At 39.1% G+C, this 16091-nt stretch overlaps 1 protein-coding gene across 10 annotated transcripts in view; it reads right to left on the minus strand.

The window, feature by feature from the left end:
• Positions 1-16091, minus strand: part of AOPEP (aminopeptidase O (putative)) — a 370314-nt gene that overhangs the window by 280576 nt on the left and 73647 nt on the right. The gene's annotated exons all lie outside the window — the stretch shown is intronic.

The following is a 16091-nucleotide window of genomic DNA, read 5'->3' on the forward strand; positions in this document are numbered from 1 at the left end:
TCCCTCATTCTTTTTATCTGTTAATGTTTTGGGGTGATCCCAATTCCTCATTAAGCAGATTTAAAACAGGTCTACAGAGGTTCAGGGGAGCCAAGGACTCCCAGCTAGTTTGTAACAGGGCTGGAATTTGTAGCTGGGGCTCCCTACCACAGCCAAAGGTATACCCTCCACTTAGTCCAAACCATAAAGAAGGTTTTTTAACCAAAGGAACAAATGACTAGATAACTTATAACACTATGCTTCCTTTCTTCTAAGATGGGAAAATGATTTTAATGTTACTGAAATCTCAATGTATCGCTCAACCTGATTTAATATATTATTTTTTCTGAGCATCTGCTATAAATTAATGGTGTGTCTTCAGGGATTTGGTATCACCTCACATTATGGAACACAGTTCCCCACTCTTCATGTTCCCATGGTGGGAACTTCCACTAGAGTAACACCCCTAGCCTCTCTTTCCACCCCTTACTGACTCCTTTTGAGGAGCTATTCTTTTCTTTCTTGTTTTAAGTTTTTGAGGGTTAAACACTTATAGAGTGGCCTGTGGTCATCCAATTTGGTCAATGAGTGAATAAGATGTCAAATTCAGGGTAGAAATATTACCATGCCTATATTTACCAGCAGACCTCTAATGACATTTTTCAAAGTGCTTTACCAGTAAAAATCAGTAATAGGTTAGATTTTGCTCTCCATATGCTTGCATTTTTGTCTCTCAACTAATTCTGAACTTTGGAAGGTTAGTGGGGTCATTATTTATTACCCTCTGAAACTCTACCAATTTAGATCCAAAGAAATACATGATAGAACTTCTCTGATAAAAAACAAAATTTTAGGGCTTCCCTGATGGCGCAGTGGTTGAGAATCTGCCTGCTAATGCAGGTGACGCGGGTTCAAGCCCTGGTCTGGGAAGATCCCACATGCCTCGGAGCAACTGGGCCCGTGAGCCAGAATTACCGAGCCTGCGCGTCTGGAGCCTGTTCGTCTGGAGCCTGTGCTCCGCAACAAGAGAGGCCGCGATAGTGTAAGGCCCGCGCACCGCGATGAGGAGTGGCCCCCGCTTGCCGCAACTAGAGAAAGCCCTCGCACAGAAACGAAGACCCAACACAGCCATAAATAAATAAATAAATAAATAAATAACTGATTGAAGGACTTTAAAAAAAAAAACAAAAAAACAAAACAAAAACAAAATTTTAAATAGGAAACAAAGACAAAATAAACATAACAAGTTTGAATAAATATGATATGATATCACGTTTAGAAGTTATTAGAGGAGATACTTGAAGAAGAAATGTAGAAGGGCATGCTGCTGGAAAGCCATTCTCTCAAACTTGCTTGTAAGTTTGATCCTGGTTCTAGAATCAGAATGGCCACTCTTGAGATCACTTCCTCCACAGCTGACTAAGAAGCTGAAGGTATGCTCCTCTTTAAAGAGACAACCAAATCCAGTGATGCTGGAGACAATCTGATGACGTGTGTAGCTTCTACTGGGCTTGAAGGAAAACCACAGCTTTAAAGAAAATGGCTGCTGTGATCCCAAGCCAGTAAGAAGAAGGCAGAGACAATCCCAGCAGTCTTGACAAAAACCTGACATGGATCTGACATGACATGCTGTACTGCACCCACCTCCCTAATGTTTCTACCTTCTCATAACTACCTCACTCGCAACCTGATGCCTCCCTGTAGCTGCTCCATGAAGAACTTCAATTTGGACTGAACAACACAATGAGAGCTGGCACAAGTTGGGTGGGGGGAGGTGGAGATAGAAGAAGAGGAAAGAAGGTATGGGTAAAGAACTAAATGTTTTGAATATCCTAGGTTTAAAAGAGAAATTTTAAATAACAAGACTCTCTCGGTCAAAGGACTGTGGTCTGGTCATTCTTTCTCTGAAACATATCTTGGAGTGTTTAACATGGGCCATTGAACTTTCTTTTTAAAACTTCAGACTCTTGAGGGTTCAGTAAATAAACAGTAAATAAATAAATAGTGAGAATTTCAGGTAAAAATGGAAGATTGAACACTTATCTGATAAGGAGTTACTATCCAAAATACATAAGGAACTCATACAACTCAATAGCAAGAAAACATATAATCCTAGTTAAAAAATGGGTAAAGGACCTAAATTGCTTTCTCCCAAAACCAAATTAAAGGACAGTAAAAGGATTTTTTTAAAGGCTTAAACCAAAAGGAACAAGGAGAAAGAATAGAAGACAATTACCGCAAAATACTGGAAGCCAGAATGCAGGTGGGAAGAGTGGCGAATGACATGGCAGCCCTGAATCCTAAGTTAGCTGTGGGAAAGACAAGATTCACCTCATTTTATCCCCCAGATGCCCCCAAAAGGCTGGGAGTAGAAGAAGTACTAAACTAAGCAGCAGGACAGGCTGGATGACTAAGAAGGGCTCAGATCCCTGGATGGCTTCCCTTACTCCTCACACCTGGACTATCTGCCCACAACCCCCCACCCCTGCCCCCCCGCCACACACACACACACACACCAGCAAATAACTGGAGGTTTATTTTCTAGAGAATAAAAGAGAGGGCCTCTAGGGGGAGAATGGCATAGTTGAAGGCAAACTGAATGGGATTAGATGAACATATGTATATCAGATACTGAGACCACCAGCTATTTCCCCTTATTTGGTTCCCAAAATGCTGACAACCAGGTTTTTACCTCCAGGCAGGAAAATGAAAAAACCTGACCAACCCAAGAGAAGGATATTGACATTGGAGGTTCCCTATGATCAGCGTATGATGAAACTTACAGATGACAAGCCTTATGTATTCACTCAGTGCTCCAATCAGCATTTTAGTTCCCTACCCCCAAACACCTACAGACAAATCAAGGACCTTCAGGCATCTTTAGAAAGCCCCTAATGCAAACGTGAGAGACCAAAACAAACAGAAACAAGCAACCTGGAGGACAGTGACCATGCAAGGAGAAGAAAACTTCAAAAAACACCAAACAGATACACACTGAAAGTTCAGAGAATTTACTGCAGTGCTGAAACAAGAACAGTATAAGATTTAAAAAGAGGACTTGAAAGTAAAGAGAATTAAGGATAGAAGGAAAGAAGAAAATTAAAAGGAGTAAGATGGGATATAAAGCTGAGGAAATCTCCCTAGAAAGAAAAAAAAGACAAAAACATGAGGGAAAAATAGAAGAGCAGTTCAGAAGGTCCAATATCCAAGTAATAGAAGCTCCAGAAAAAAGACAACAGAGGAAATAGAAGGGAGAAAATCGTCAGCTAAGAAATTCGAGAACATTTCCCCAAAGTTAAGGGACCATGAGTTTTCAGATTGAAAGGGCACACAATACCCAGGACACTGGATACAAATCCAGCCGCATCATGATGCATCATTATGAAATTTAGAACCCTGAGGATAAAGACAAGATCCTACAAGCTTCCAAAAAGAGAGAGAAAACAAAAATCACATACAATAAGGACATTTTCAGACACGTAAAGTTTCAAAAAAAATTCACCTCCCACACATTCTATTCTCTGGAAGCTACTAGAGTATGTAAAATATGCTTCAAAAGGAGGTAGTAAACCAAGTAAGAGCAGGACAGATGATCCAACACAAGAGAGACACAAAGGGAACCTGTAGAATAAAGTCTACTTCTGGGTATATACCTGAAGGAAATGAAATCACTTATCTCAAAGATAGATGCACCCCATGTTCATTGCAGAATTATTCATAATAGCCAAGACATGGAAACAACCTAAGCCCCAAATGACAGAGAAATGGATAGAGAAAATGTGATACACACATGCACGTACAGAGGAATATTATTCATTCATAAAAAAAGAAGAAAATCCTGCCATTTGCAACAACATGGATGTACCTTGATGGCATTATGCTAAGTGAAATAAATCAGACAGAAAAAGACAAATACTGTACGACCTCACTTACATGTGGAATCTAACAGAAAAAAAAAAATCATAGAAAGAGAAAGTAGATTGGTGGCTGCCGAGGCTGGTAGGTAGAGGGCAGTTGGGGGGGAAATGGGTGAACGCGTTCAAAGGGTACTAACCTCCAGTTATAAGATGAATCAGTTCTGAGGATGTAATGTACAGCATGGTGACTACAGTTAACAATATTGTACACTTGAAAGTTGCTAAGAGAGTAGATCTTAAAGGTCCTAACCACACACACGCACACACACACACATATATATATATCTATATATATCTATAGAGATAGAGATAGAGATAGAGATATAGAGAGAGACCTTATTGAGGTCATTTTGCAATATATACATATATCAAATCATCACACTGAACATCTTAAACTTACATAATGTTACATGTCAATTATATCTCAATAAAGCTTAGGGGGGAAAAAAGAATGAAACACTATGCACAGTAGGCTTTCTCCCTAAGTTCTGCTTTGAACTTTTGAGCTGTTTTTTTTGCTGCCCCTCTAGTTCTTGTACCATCCATCTAGCACAGGGACAAGATGAGACTTGTGGAAATAGCAGGAATTGAAACTACTTTCAAGAAAGAACACTGCTAATGGAATAAGAGGTATCTGTTAGATGCCTGCACATGGTCATGGAGAATGCACACAGAGTGCCCAATCACACCATGTCCCAGCACCTTTATCAGAATGTCTGTACCCTCAAGGTGATGTGGGGAGGGTAATGAAAGCCACAGAGGGGTGTGGCCGGGGACTGGAATGAGATTAGCAATTTAAAAAAGTCAGAAACCTTAAAATGACCTAGAGTTTGGGAGTGAGATAGCAAAAGTGATCACAGAACCTGAGGCAAGTCCAGCAAAAGTATTTTAGAGCTGCCATGCTCTCTCCACAGTCCTCTCAGGAAGTTAAATAATAGAAAGAAAAGGATTTGAGGGGGAAAGGTGTTGAAAACATCCCCCAAACCCATATTCTAAATGATTTTCTCCTATACAGCCCTCAAGACTTTTTATTTTTTTAGATTTCTCTACTTAGTGGAGCTCATATGGAAGAAACTGTTTCATACTTCAGGCTTTTAAAGTAAAAAAGTTTTCTAGGCTACCAAGCAAGTCAAATAGGGGCAGATCATCACTAGGCTGGGCCACATAAGAACTGGCCAGGAACCCACTTCCCAAAGACCCTAGCTGGACTCTTCTCAGAAGCTTCTCAAAGGTCCAGTCCAGTGGGCTTCTTGCCTGACCCTGGGTAAATCTGGAGCCAGTGCTGCGACAACTGAATGCTTCCAGGGCTCTGGGGAGGCTCTTGCTAGTTCATTACTATGAGGGCCTGTCTAGTATCCTCATTTGGTAGCAAAGTCTCTTTTGGGTTGTCTGTTCACGGATTATTCCGCTGAGTCCAATCTTGCATGAAGACAGCCCACTGCTACAGGGAGGTAGCTGCTCAGGGAATACCTGACCTCACCTCAAACCAGACTGCAAAAAAATGCAAATAACAAGGTGGGAATACTGCCCCCAGAAAGCAGAGCATGCATTCCAAAGACGAAGAGAAATAATTTCTGCATTATCTATTGTTTGGGATAAATCGACCTTGCAAGGAGAATTGACGAGAGTTTATTTCTCTTGAATATATCCACTGACTGAGTTCCAGCTCTGGAATCTGATTGCAAGGGTTCAATTCCCTGATCCACACTCACCAGTCTGGGCACATTGCTTAATCTCTCCATGCATCAGTTTCCTCATCTATAACAAGGGAATAATCACAGTCTCTACCTCACAGCATTATGTGAGGAGGATTAAGTTAGATAACATATATATTGATAGAAATCTCTAGGCATAGTAATTGGCACATAGTAAGTGCTGAAGAAATGTTAACTGCTGTCATCTTTACAGCTGCCTCCCCCTGTTGCTTGGGCTGACTTTCTGGAGGCAGAGACTAAGAATGTCGAAGGTATGGCTGCCACATGTGCACTGAAGCCTGTGGCCCGATGAGGCCCACATATGGGGTTTAAGGTTGAATGGCATTAAAACACTGTGCACACAAAGCGATCCATTTAAAGGAGAATGACAGCCCAAAGGGGGCATCCTGTATGACTTCATATAGAATGGGCCATTTGGAGACTATTTAAATGGTGTTTACTTTAAATGAGCCATCCTCGATGAAATAGACAGTGAATGCCTTCATTTTCCTTTTTGATTCAATCCACTTGCCCTAGACTCCCTTGCTACACCAGCTGCAAAGCAAAGAGAACATGCTGTGCTTGAATTAACCCAGAGTTTTTCCTCTGCAGATGATTTCACGGCCAGGCCAGGATTCATTAGCAAGACGCGCGGGGAGAGGGGCGGTAGGAAGGGGCCCAGAGGAAGAGGCGCTCCCTAACTGTGCAGGCTTGAGCCAGTTCGCCTCCCTTCTGGGCCTCCTCAGAAAGTTCCTGAAAGCCTCTACGCCACCTACTCTAATTGGAACGTGTTTAGGAGAGAAAATTCTTATACTTCAATTGTCTCACTAGTAAGACAGATTAAACAAATATTGTTCTTATAATCGTGCTAGCAGCTGCTACAAGATCCAAATAGACATTTTCATCTTCAAAACAGGACTGAAATTTTCCTTAAAGATGATTGTGTGTTTTGCAAGTACGATAAGAATTTGAGATGGGTAATTTTTCAAATTGTAAGTTTTGAAAATCCTTATAACTAGAGAGTGTTAAAACAATTACCTTAATTATTTTCTTCATATACTACTCTTAAAAACTGTCTTATGAATTGTCTTGAAGATTCTGTCTTTCAGGGGAGGAAAAGTGGAGAGGAAAAAAGGAAGAACATGATGGAGTATTCCGTTCATGGGAGGAGAGAGAACTTTTTATGCTAAACCTGTGAAAAACTTTGCTAATTATCTGAGGAAACTGTTCTTACAAAAAGAAAAGAAAATTAAGGAAAAAAAAATCAAGATACCGTAGTTATTTCTACACATCGATCATGCCTGCTAATAGTAAACTAAATACAAAATTTATGGAACATCATTGTACTATTCTTAGGGGAGTCTTGGACATACTCACTCAACTCACACTAAAGGCACAGCCACACCACACACAAACACTCTGCTTCCACAGAGGCAAAAGCAGATGATTTATCTTTGCAAAGTTAAGCATCTCACAAAATTTCTGTTTTTAAAGAGTTATTGTTTAACTGAAAATTAAAACAGGCACTTAAATTCTCCCTATTTAAAGCATCCACTTTGTCTTTTAAACTCTTCCGTAGGTTAGACAAACAGCATGAAGCAATTGGAAACACCAAATTGATACATGCTTTTATTTACATATATTTCTTTACTCAATTCTTCTGTAGTGCCTGCTTCTTTCCTACCTCAAGCTTGTTTCTTTCTCTAGCCACTATTCTTAATTTCAGAACTTCCTGCCCAAACTAGTCCATATGTCAAGCTATTTCATTATTTTGGAACATCTTTGTATTACAACTTTAAAATGCTTGATGGTATATATAAGAGCATGTATATATAGGAATATGAATTTATAAGTGTATATAGACACACTATATATAATGTTTTTATTATATATTTTTATATGTTTATTATAATAAATGTAATAGATACATAACAAGGTAGGTAAAGCTCCCAGTTTGGGTTGCTCTTCCTCTTTTGGCTTCTTTCTCTAGTGCTTGGGGCTTTCAGCAAACCCCAGCTTTTTTCTTTCACTACTTTTTAGATGCTGAGTCTACACGTTCTGGTTTTATGAGCTAGTACCACCCTCCTGAATACCCATGGCATGACTGTCTTTTGTTAGTCCTTTCCCACTGTTGCTCAAGGGCGAGAACTGGCACCAGAACAAAGGAGACAGTAAGACGCCCTGGGCTGGTATGCACCAGCACTGCCTGACCAGGGCCATGTGCCAGATCATGCCACCACTTCTCAGGCACTGATGCCACCCGGCAAGGCTTCAGGTTTCCTTTCCTGGCAACATGGTACTGCTTGTGGCACAGGAGACCCAGGAGAGAATGACCTTCAACATCATTCCCGTGAACCAGGTAGAAGACCACCTACTGAACCCAGAACACAAGCACCTCCACAGGTTTTGAGGTTTTCCCTCATGGCTGATGGAATACCTAAAGGAATACATTTCACCAGGCTTGTTATGCCAAGTCTCACCTGCACTCTGGCCTACGCTGTGGATAACCTAGTTCCCCTTAAACTTAAATACAAAGTGGATCAGCAAACTGGACACCAAATCATTCTGTGCCAGATGGTCACAAGTGTGCTTTACTACTTTACTCACTTGAGAAAACTCATGAATGTCAAGCCTAAAACAAAAATCCAGGGGCCTTCCCTGGTGGCTCAGTGGTTGAGAATCCACCTGCCAATGCAGGGGACACGGGTTCAAGCCCTGGTCTGGGGAGATCCCACATGACGTGGAGCAACTAAGCCCGTGCACCACAACTACTGAGCCTGTGCTCTACAGCCCGTGAGCCACAACTACTGAGCCCACATGCCGCAACTACTCAAGCCCACGCGCCTAGAGCCCGCACGTACTCCGCAATGAGAAGCCACCGCAATGAGAAGCCCGCGCACTGCAACGAAGAGTAGCCCCCGCTTGCCACTACTAGAGAAAGCCCGTACGCAGCAGCTAAGACCCAACACAGCCAAAAATAAATTTAAAAAAAAATCCATAGCAACAAGAATGGGTATACACATGCCTGCCGGAATCATCATTATCCAAAAGAAAGCACGATGACTTCCCCATTTGCCAAATATGGTAAGTGCAATGCTAGGAGGGCAAGCAAGAACTAGACAAAAAGCGAATCACAAACAAAAGAATGAACTGACAAAGATTTGGAAAGTGCAAGGCATTATGTGAGACCTTATGAGGGATGTAACAGAGCAGAACAGTCCTCAATCAACAGTAGCTTTCTAAAGAGAAAAGATGCATTCACTCTGTACTCCTACCCCTTGAAACACATGTATGTATACTAGCCCAGAATAAAGTTTCCTCAGTTCAAGAAACAAGGAACTCTCTCTACTTTGCATTCTTTCTTTGTGAAAACACTTAATCATAACCATTCCTAATGTCTTTTAATTTACCATTTCCTTATACGTAATTCCTGGTCTCATACTGTGGAAGCAGTCTAAATAGTAGTAGTGCTCATTTTGAGCCATCAAGAGGAAAGAAAAGTTGGCTTTCAATTGCACACAGGAGGGTCTGAACCCTGAAATCTTGGCTTTTCCCTGGAATTTCCCACACGAAATCAAGAGAGAGAATGTCAGGGAGCTGGTCAATTGGGCAGGCCAGAGAGTAGCATTTTGCCCAGGATGAGGTAATGTCTACAGTCTCGTACTTTTGCATAGAAAAATGAAATCAGATCCTAAGCAAGGGCACAAATAGTTTTTAACACCTTTCACTTGTTCATATGCTTTTTCTCCTACATTTGGAAGGAGCTTAAATTAGTCAGTCTTGTTCATTTACTTGAGGCTTCCCATGAAAAACATAAGTGTAATGTTTTAATTTTCTAGGAAGTAGATACTAAATTAGACTCCGTGAAAATAAAACAAAATTAAACAACAACAACAAAATTACCAAACTGGGGGAAATAAGAATGTACTACACCAATTTTTTCCTTTTAAAATATACTGAGCCTGGAGAAAAGGCATAAACTCTAATCAGAAGCAAAACTAAAGGAATGACCCTGAAATCACTTTTGTTACTATCAGTAGTGATTTTAAATGCTTCTTCCATGAACCTATTACTTCTGTCTGATTACAGAGAACACATTTATTCAACAAATAGGTATTGAGCACCTACTATATACAAAACACTGTACTGGACATTGGGTCTCTGTGCTTAATAATTTAGCTACATTTTGCCAGGGAATATAGGCCGACAATAACACACAGGCTAACATTTCTGTCTGCCCAAATGACATGATGCTGGGGAAGTTATATAATAAAGGAGCTAAATAAGTCAATCTAAATCTATGGCCTTGACTTAGCCTTATTAAGAAAAAGGATAGTGATTTCTCAGCTACTAAGATTCTTATGATGGTCATCACACTACCGTCTAAACCATTAGCCTTCTTCTTAAAAATAGCCAGGAGGAATGATTTCCCTCATGTAGTGAGAACTCGGAGGTCCGTCGTCTGATTTCCGTCCCCTGCCCAAGGGTTGTTATCATCTCTGTCGCTATTATCTGCCTCATTACATTATGCTGCTCCCAGGTGCTTTTCTTCTTTCAGGAAATCAGCTGGTGCCTGGCAAATGTACTAATCAGGTTGACGTGTCACTGTGATGGAAACTGTGACTTGCGGGTTGGGTTTTGCTGCTCATGTTTTCAATGATAGCTCCTCGTTTTAAAGGGCATTGTGCACAACAGAGTGGAGGTCCTATGAGACCAATCTACCAGTCTAGAAAACATGACTTGGAAAGGAAGTAGTAGCATCTTGTATCCACATACCCTTTTTCTCTAAGGAGTGCAGACACATTTGGAGATATTATTCCATCCTCAGAACAGCCATTTTGGGCCTGGCAAAGAGCATTGTTAATACGCTTGCCTGATTGTCCTCTGATAAACCCCAGCTGTGGGCTGCAGGAGGCGTGCAGTATTAAGCATAAAGTTCTTTCTTCTGGTGTGGCTCTATCCTCTCTCAGTTTGAATTGGTAAAGTCTGCTCTGTGGTATCATATAAAGTTGTATATAAGCAAATCCCAATTAGCATCTACTTTATTATAACTATGCCCTGAATTGGAAATTCAGGAAAAAAATCCACAGATACACTGTTGGAGGTATGAACATTTTCCATGAAAATGTTAAAGTCAATTCTTGTTTTAATTTTTGATGGTAATCTTCAAATAGATAGGTAAACAGACAGATGTTGAAAGGATCAGAAGACTTTTTTCTGTAAAGGGCTAGTTAGTAAATATTTTAGCCTTTGCAGGCTATGCAGTCCTTGTTGCAACTGTTTAACTCTGCCATTGCAGCACCAAATCAGCCATAGACAATGGTTGTATTTCAATAAAACTTTATTTACAAAAACAGGCAGTAGACTGGATTTGGCCAAAGGGCTGGATTATCCAGATACAAATGAGTCCTGACAAACAATTTCAGAGTTCACATCTGCAGTAGTGTCTATGATTGCACAGGGACATGTAGCACTGCTTTAATTATTGAGAGATAATGAGAAAAGAACATAAGAATGATGCTTTTGGGGAGTAAAGGCTAAATGACATCACGGCATGCTGTGTAAGCAAAAGCTTCACAGCATATGGAAGAAAAGTGGTGGAGAATAAGATCATCATGTGGCTCAGGGTAGAACAGGCACAACGACCTCAAGAGAACCTTCATGGAGCTGTCAGCACCACATTCATATTGTAAGGGGCAGCTTCATTTCAGGAAAATAATAATCTTTTACAATAAACTGAAGTTGTCCATTTGAATTTCATTGATTTAGTGGTTTGGTCTGCATTTAATTTAGACTTTTTTTGGTGTTTTAGATGTGTAAGAGTATAGGAATACAAAATTGTTTGGCAGGATTTATTTATATCTGGATGATCCAGCCCCCTGGCCAAATCCAGTCTACTGCCTGTTTTTGTAAATAAGCATACATTTATAGTTTTAAAGATATCATTCTAATACAAATAACTTCAGTCAACCCTGGTGAATCATGAGGTTTTTTCCCCCTGACAAGAAAAGCAATGCTCAAGTTTGAGAAACACTGCCAAACACAAGCTTTAACATCTGAACTGCAGGACCAAACCATGAATGAGAAAGTATGTAGGCTTGGTGAGGTGGGGGTAGGGAGAGCCACATTGCATCTTGGGAAATGTAGTTATCACCACAAGTGAACCAGAAATGGAGGCTGGAGGAGTCCAGGTATCAGTGCCTGCTTGAGACTGCAGTGTTTCATTTACTCAGTCAATTCAGCGTGTCAGGGAAACAAGCAAGGAGGGTAAAAAAGATGCTGTGTGAGTCCCGAAGAACTTCACCGGACAATTCACGAGACACCAAAACCTGGATAGAGGAGCTGTGTGCCTCAGTAACCTTTCACCTGTTGAACAGAGAGGGGATTTCAGGCAGCACACAAGTGGACAGTGAATGGAGCTAAGGGAAATCCTCAGACTTTATCCCGTCTGTTGAGACACACCAGAGAGGAAAGCCATGAGCAGGACAGGAAAAAATACTGCAGGATAAAGGTAAAAGAAAACATTGTTCTAAGGACTCAGAGGAAGAACAAGCCTCGGAAATGAATTTACTACAGAAACCAAAACAAGTTTAGAAAACTGGCATTCCCATTATGATACAAGAAGATATAACTTCTATGAAAAAATGGTAAAAAGCCATGAGAGGACAACAGGCTGAAACGGTGTAACAGATTGAGATCAAAAGACAACAAAGTAACAAAAAAGATAAGGAAGAATTGCAAGGGTTGTTACAATAACAATCTATAATGGAATTACTAAAGAATAAAATGTCTCCATGGAAACTCAGTGGTATAAAGTGTAAATAAAAAATGAAAAGGCAAGCCATACAGTCGGGGAGAATATATTTGTGACACATATCTGGCAAAAGGCTAGAATCTAGAGTATATAAAGTATTCTTACAGTCTAACAATAAAACAACCAAAAAAACCATATTAAATAAATGGGCAAATGACTTGAAGAGACACTTTTCAAAGGCAGACATAAGAACGTACAATAAGGGCATGAAAGTTGCTCACCATCATTAGTTATCAGAGAAATGCAAATTAAAACCACAAGATAGTATTTCACCCCAGTTGGAGGGCTAAAATTAAAAGGACTGACAACATCAAGTGTTTGCAAGGATGCACAGCTACTGGACTCTCATACACTGCTGGTGGAATATAAAATGACTGAATCACTTTGGAAATAGTTTGCCAGATACAAAGTTAACTTCTCTGACCCAGCAATTCCACTCTTAGGTATTTACCCAAGAGAAATTAAAACCTTTGTCCACAAAAAGGCTTACACATGAATGTTCACAGAATATTTTTTGTAATGCCCCCTCAAAATTCAAATGTCCATCAGTAGATGAGTGGATAAACAAACTAGTTTACTCACATAATGGATTACTATTCATCAACTTTTTTAAAAAGAATAAACTATTGATATCCACAACAATATGGGTACGTCTCATGCTGAGCAAAAGAAGCCAGACACAAAAGAGTACACATGAATGATGCCATTTATATGAATGTTTAGGAGAGGTAAAACTAATCTATAGATATGGAAATCAGATCAGTGGTTGACTGGAGTGGGGTTAGGGAAGACTCACTTAAGGAGGGATGGCAAAGGCACAAGGGAACTTCTAGGGTAATAGAAATGTTCTACATCTTCATAGGGGTGTTGATTAATTACATGGATGCATTTTTTTGTCAAACACCATTGAACAAGACGAACTGTGTGCATTTCATTATACATAAATTATACTGTAATTAAGTTGATTAAAAACCAAGGTACCCACAACCAGCTCCATTCTAGAAAGTTTTGAATTACATAAATAAATTTTTTAAATTCTATGAGCCTGTAGGCAGAAAAATCAGACTACTTTCAAAGAATTTTAAAATCATATCAGAGTTCTCCTCTGAAATACTAAGTAAGATATGGTAATGAAAACATTTACAGTTGTTTAAGAGGGAAAAGAAGTAAGAATTTAATACCTAGCCAAGGATTGTTCATAAGTAAACACAACAGGGTTTCCCTGGTGGTGCAGTGGTTGAGGGTCTGCCTGCCAGTGCTGGGGACGCGGGTTCGAGCCCTGGTCTGGGAGGATCCCACATGTCGCGGAGCAACTGGGCCCGTGAGCCACAACTGCTGAGCCTGCACGTCTGGAGCCTGTGCTCCGCAGCAAGAGAGGCCGCGATGGTGAGAGGCCTGCGCACCGCGATGAAGAGTGGCCCCCGCTTGCCGCAACTGGAGAGAGCCCTCGTGCAGAAACAAAGACCCAACACAGCCATAAATAAATAAATAAATAAATAAATAAATAAGTAAACACAACAAAAAGCTCAAAAATGGGAGGGCTAAAAATGGGAAGGCTCAGAAATGGGAGGGCTCCTAAAAATGGGAGGGCTCAGAAAATATACCACATACCCATCCTTCTAGGAAGGAGAAAATAAAATACTGAAGCCATTTCCCAGCTGACTAGGAGATGACTCAGACTTAAGAGATCAAGAGTAAAGAAAGTCTAAATACTTATTGCAAATATAAAAATATAATTTGAAACTGGATGAAAATGTAAAACAACAATTGTAATTCCTAGAAAAGAAGATATAATACAAAAAACAAAATATAGAGATAATGTGAGTCACAAATCCCAAACTGTATTTATTAAAACTGGAGAATGTGGGTGAGGGAAGTTGATAGAAGTAAATGCCCATTAAATTCTTTATTTGATATAGAATGAAGTCAAGAGCTATTGGTTAACTAAATTGTGAAACATCCATTTATGGAATACTCTATAGTCATAAAAATATTGAGGAAGCTCTTCATGGTCAGATATGAAATTATCTATAAGATAAACTTATTCTAAAGAGGGAAGCACAATACAAAAAAGTGTATAGCATGTTATGATTCGTGCAACAAAAGAGGAAAAAATATACTATACAAAGGAAACTGGTGACCTTGGTTGCCTTGGGGAAGGGTTACTGGGTAGCTGGGAATTAGGAGTAAAAAGGAGACTTATTGTAAATTTTTTTGTCCTTTGCTCATTTGTAAATGAACCATGTAAACGTGACTTATTTTTAAAAATGAAATTTTAAAATGTATGATTTGTTTTGTTTTGACTTTGAGAATCAAGTAAACATTCATTGAAGACTTTATTACATGTGTAAATCTAGTTTTTTTATGAAGAAGACATCACAAATCAGAAAAGATTCAATAAATGATCTTGGATAACTGGTTTCCTATTCGAAGACAAAAATGTTTAGTCCTCATTTCACAACCCTGACCAGAATAAACTACAAACAGATTAAAGAGTGAAATTACAAAAATAAATAAATAAATAAATATTAAATAAAAATATTAGAACAAAACAGTTGAATCATAGAGCAAAGAAAGACTTCCCAAGAGAAACCTAACATATTTGATTACATAAAAATTAAAATCTCCTATAGATTAGAAATATTATATAAAATTAAAAGGTATACTAAAAACTGAGAAAAATACTTTTCACAAATATAAGAGATTAATATCTCTATTTTATTTTATATATTTTTTAAACAGGAGACTAGCTTACAGATTTATGTAATGTAAGGTTTATGTGACACGGGAGCCTCCACAGGAAATGAAGGCCCGAAGAAACAGACCTGCATACTTTTCTGCTGGGTTTGATGACGAGTGGACAGTCAACTCAGGAACAGCCAGATGGAAGAGATGCACAGGGCAAGGTACGTGAGAAGGAGCACGGAACTTCCATGCCCTCTCCAGGTACACAGTTCTCCCCACATCTCCATGTGTTCACTAACCTGGAAGTTCCAGTATCTTTATTTTTTAAAGATCCAATCAAATTAGAAGACAAAACAAACTTCTGGAAACCTCACTAACACCTCAATATAAAAATGAGCAAAGGAAATTAACAAATAGGAAATGAAAACAGTTAAGAAACATATAAGGATGTATGAAACCTCATTGATAATTGAAGTAATCCAAATTAAAGAGAGGCCTTCTCTTGCCTATCAGATGGGTGAAACTCCAAGGAAAAGGAGACCTTCATAACTACTGATGGATATGTAAACTGGTACAACCTTTCTGAAAAACAACTTGAGATATGTACCAACAGCCTTAAACAGGTTCAAAACTTTTGACTCAGTAATTCTAATTTTATACAAACTATCTCCCCAGGAATTTAATGCAACTTTATTTATAATAAGAAAAAACCTTGGAAACAATAAAAATGTCTAATAATATGGAAATGGTAAGTAAAATCTGATATATTCATACAATAAAATATTATGCAGACATTAAAATTATCAACTTGAAAAATACTTAATGACCTGAAAGACAAGCAAGATATAAGTGAAAAAAGTAGAATACAAAACTGTTATATGCTATGATGACAATTTTTAAATGATAATATGTACTATAGAGAGAGATGTTTTTTCTTTTTTTTTATAAATTTATTTATTTATTTATTTTTGGCCGCGTTGGATCTTCGTTGCTGGTGCCTGG

Source organism: Balaenoptera acutorostrata, chromosome 6 (assembly GCF_949987535.1).
Source record: "Balaenoptera acutorostrata chromosome 6, mBalAcu1.1, whole genome shotgun sequence".
Classification (NCBI taxonomy): Eukaryota; Metazoa; Chordata; class Mammalia; order Artiodactyla; family Balaenopteridae; genus Balaenoptera; species Balaenoptera acutorostrata.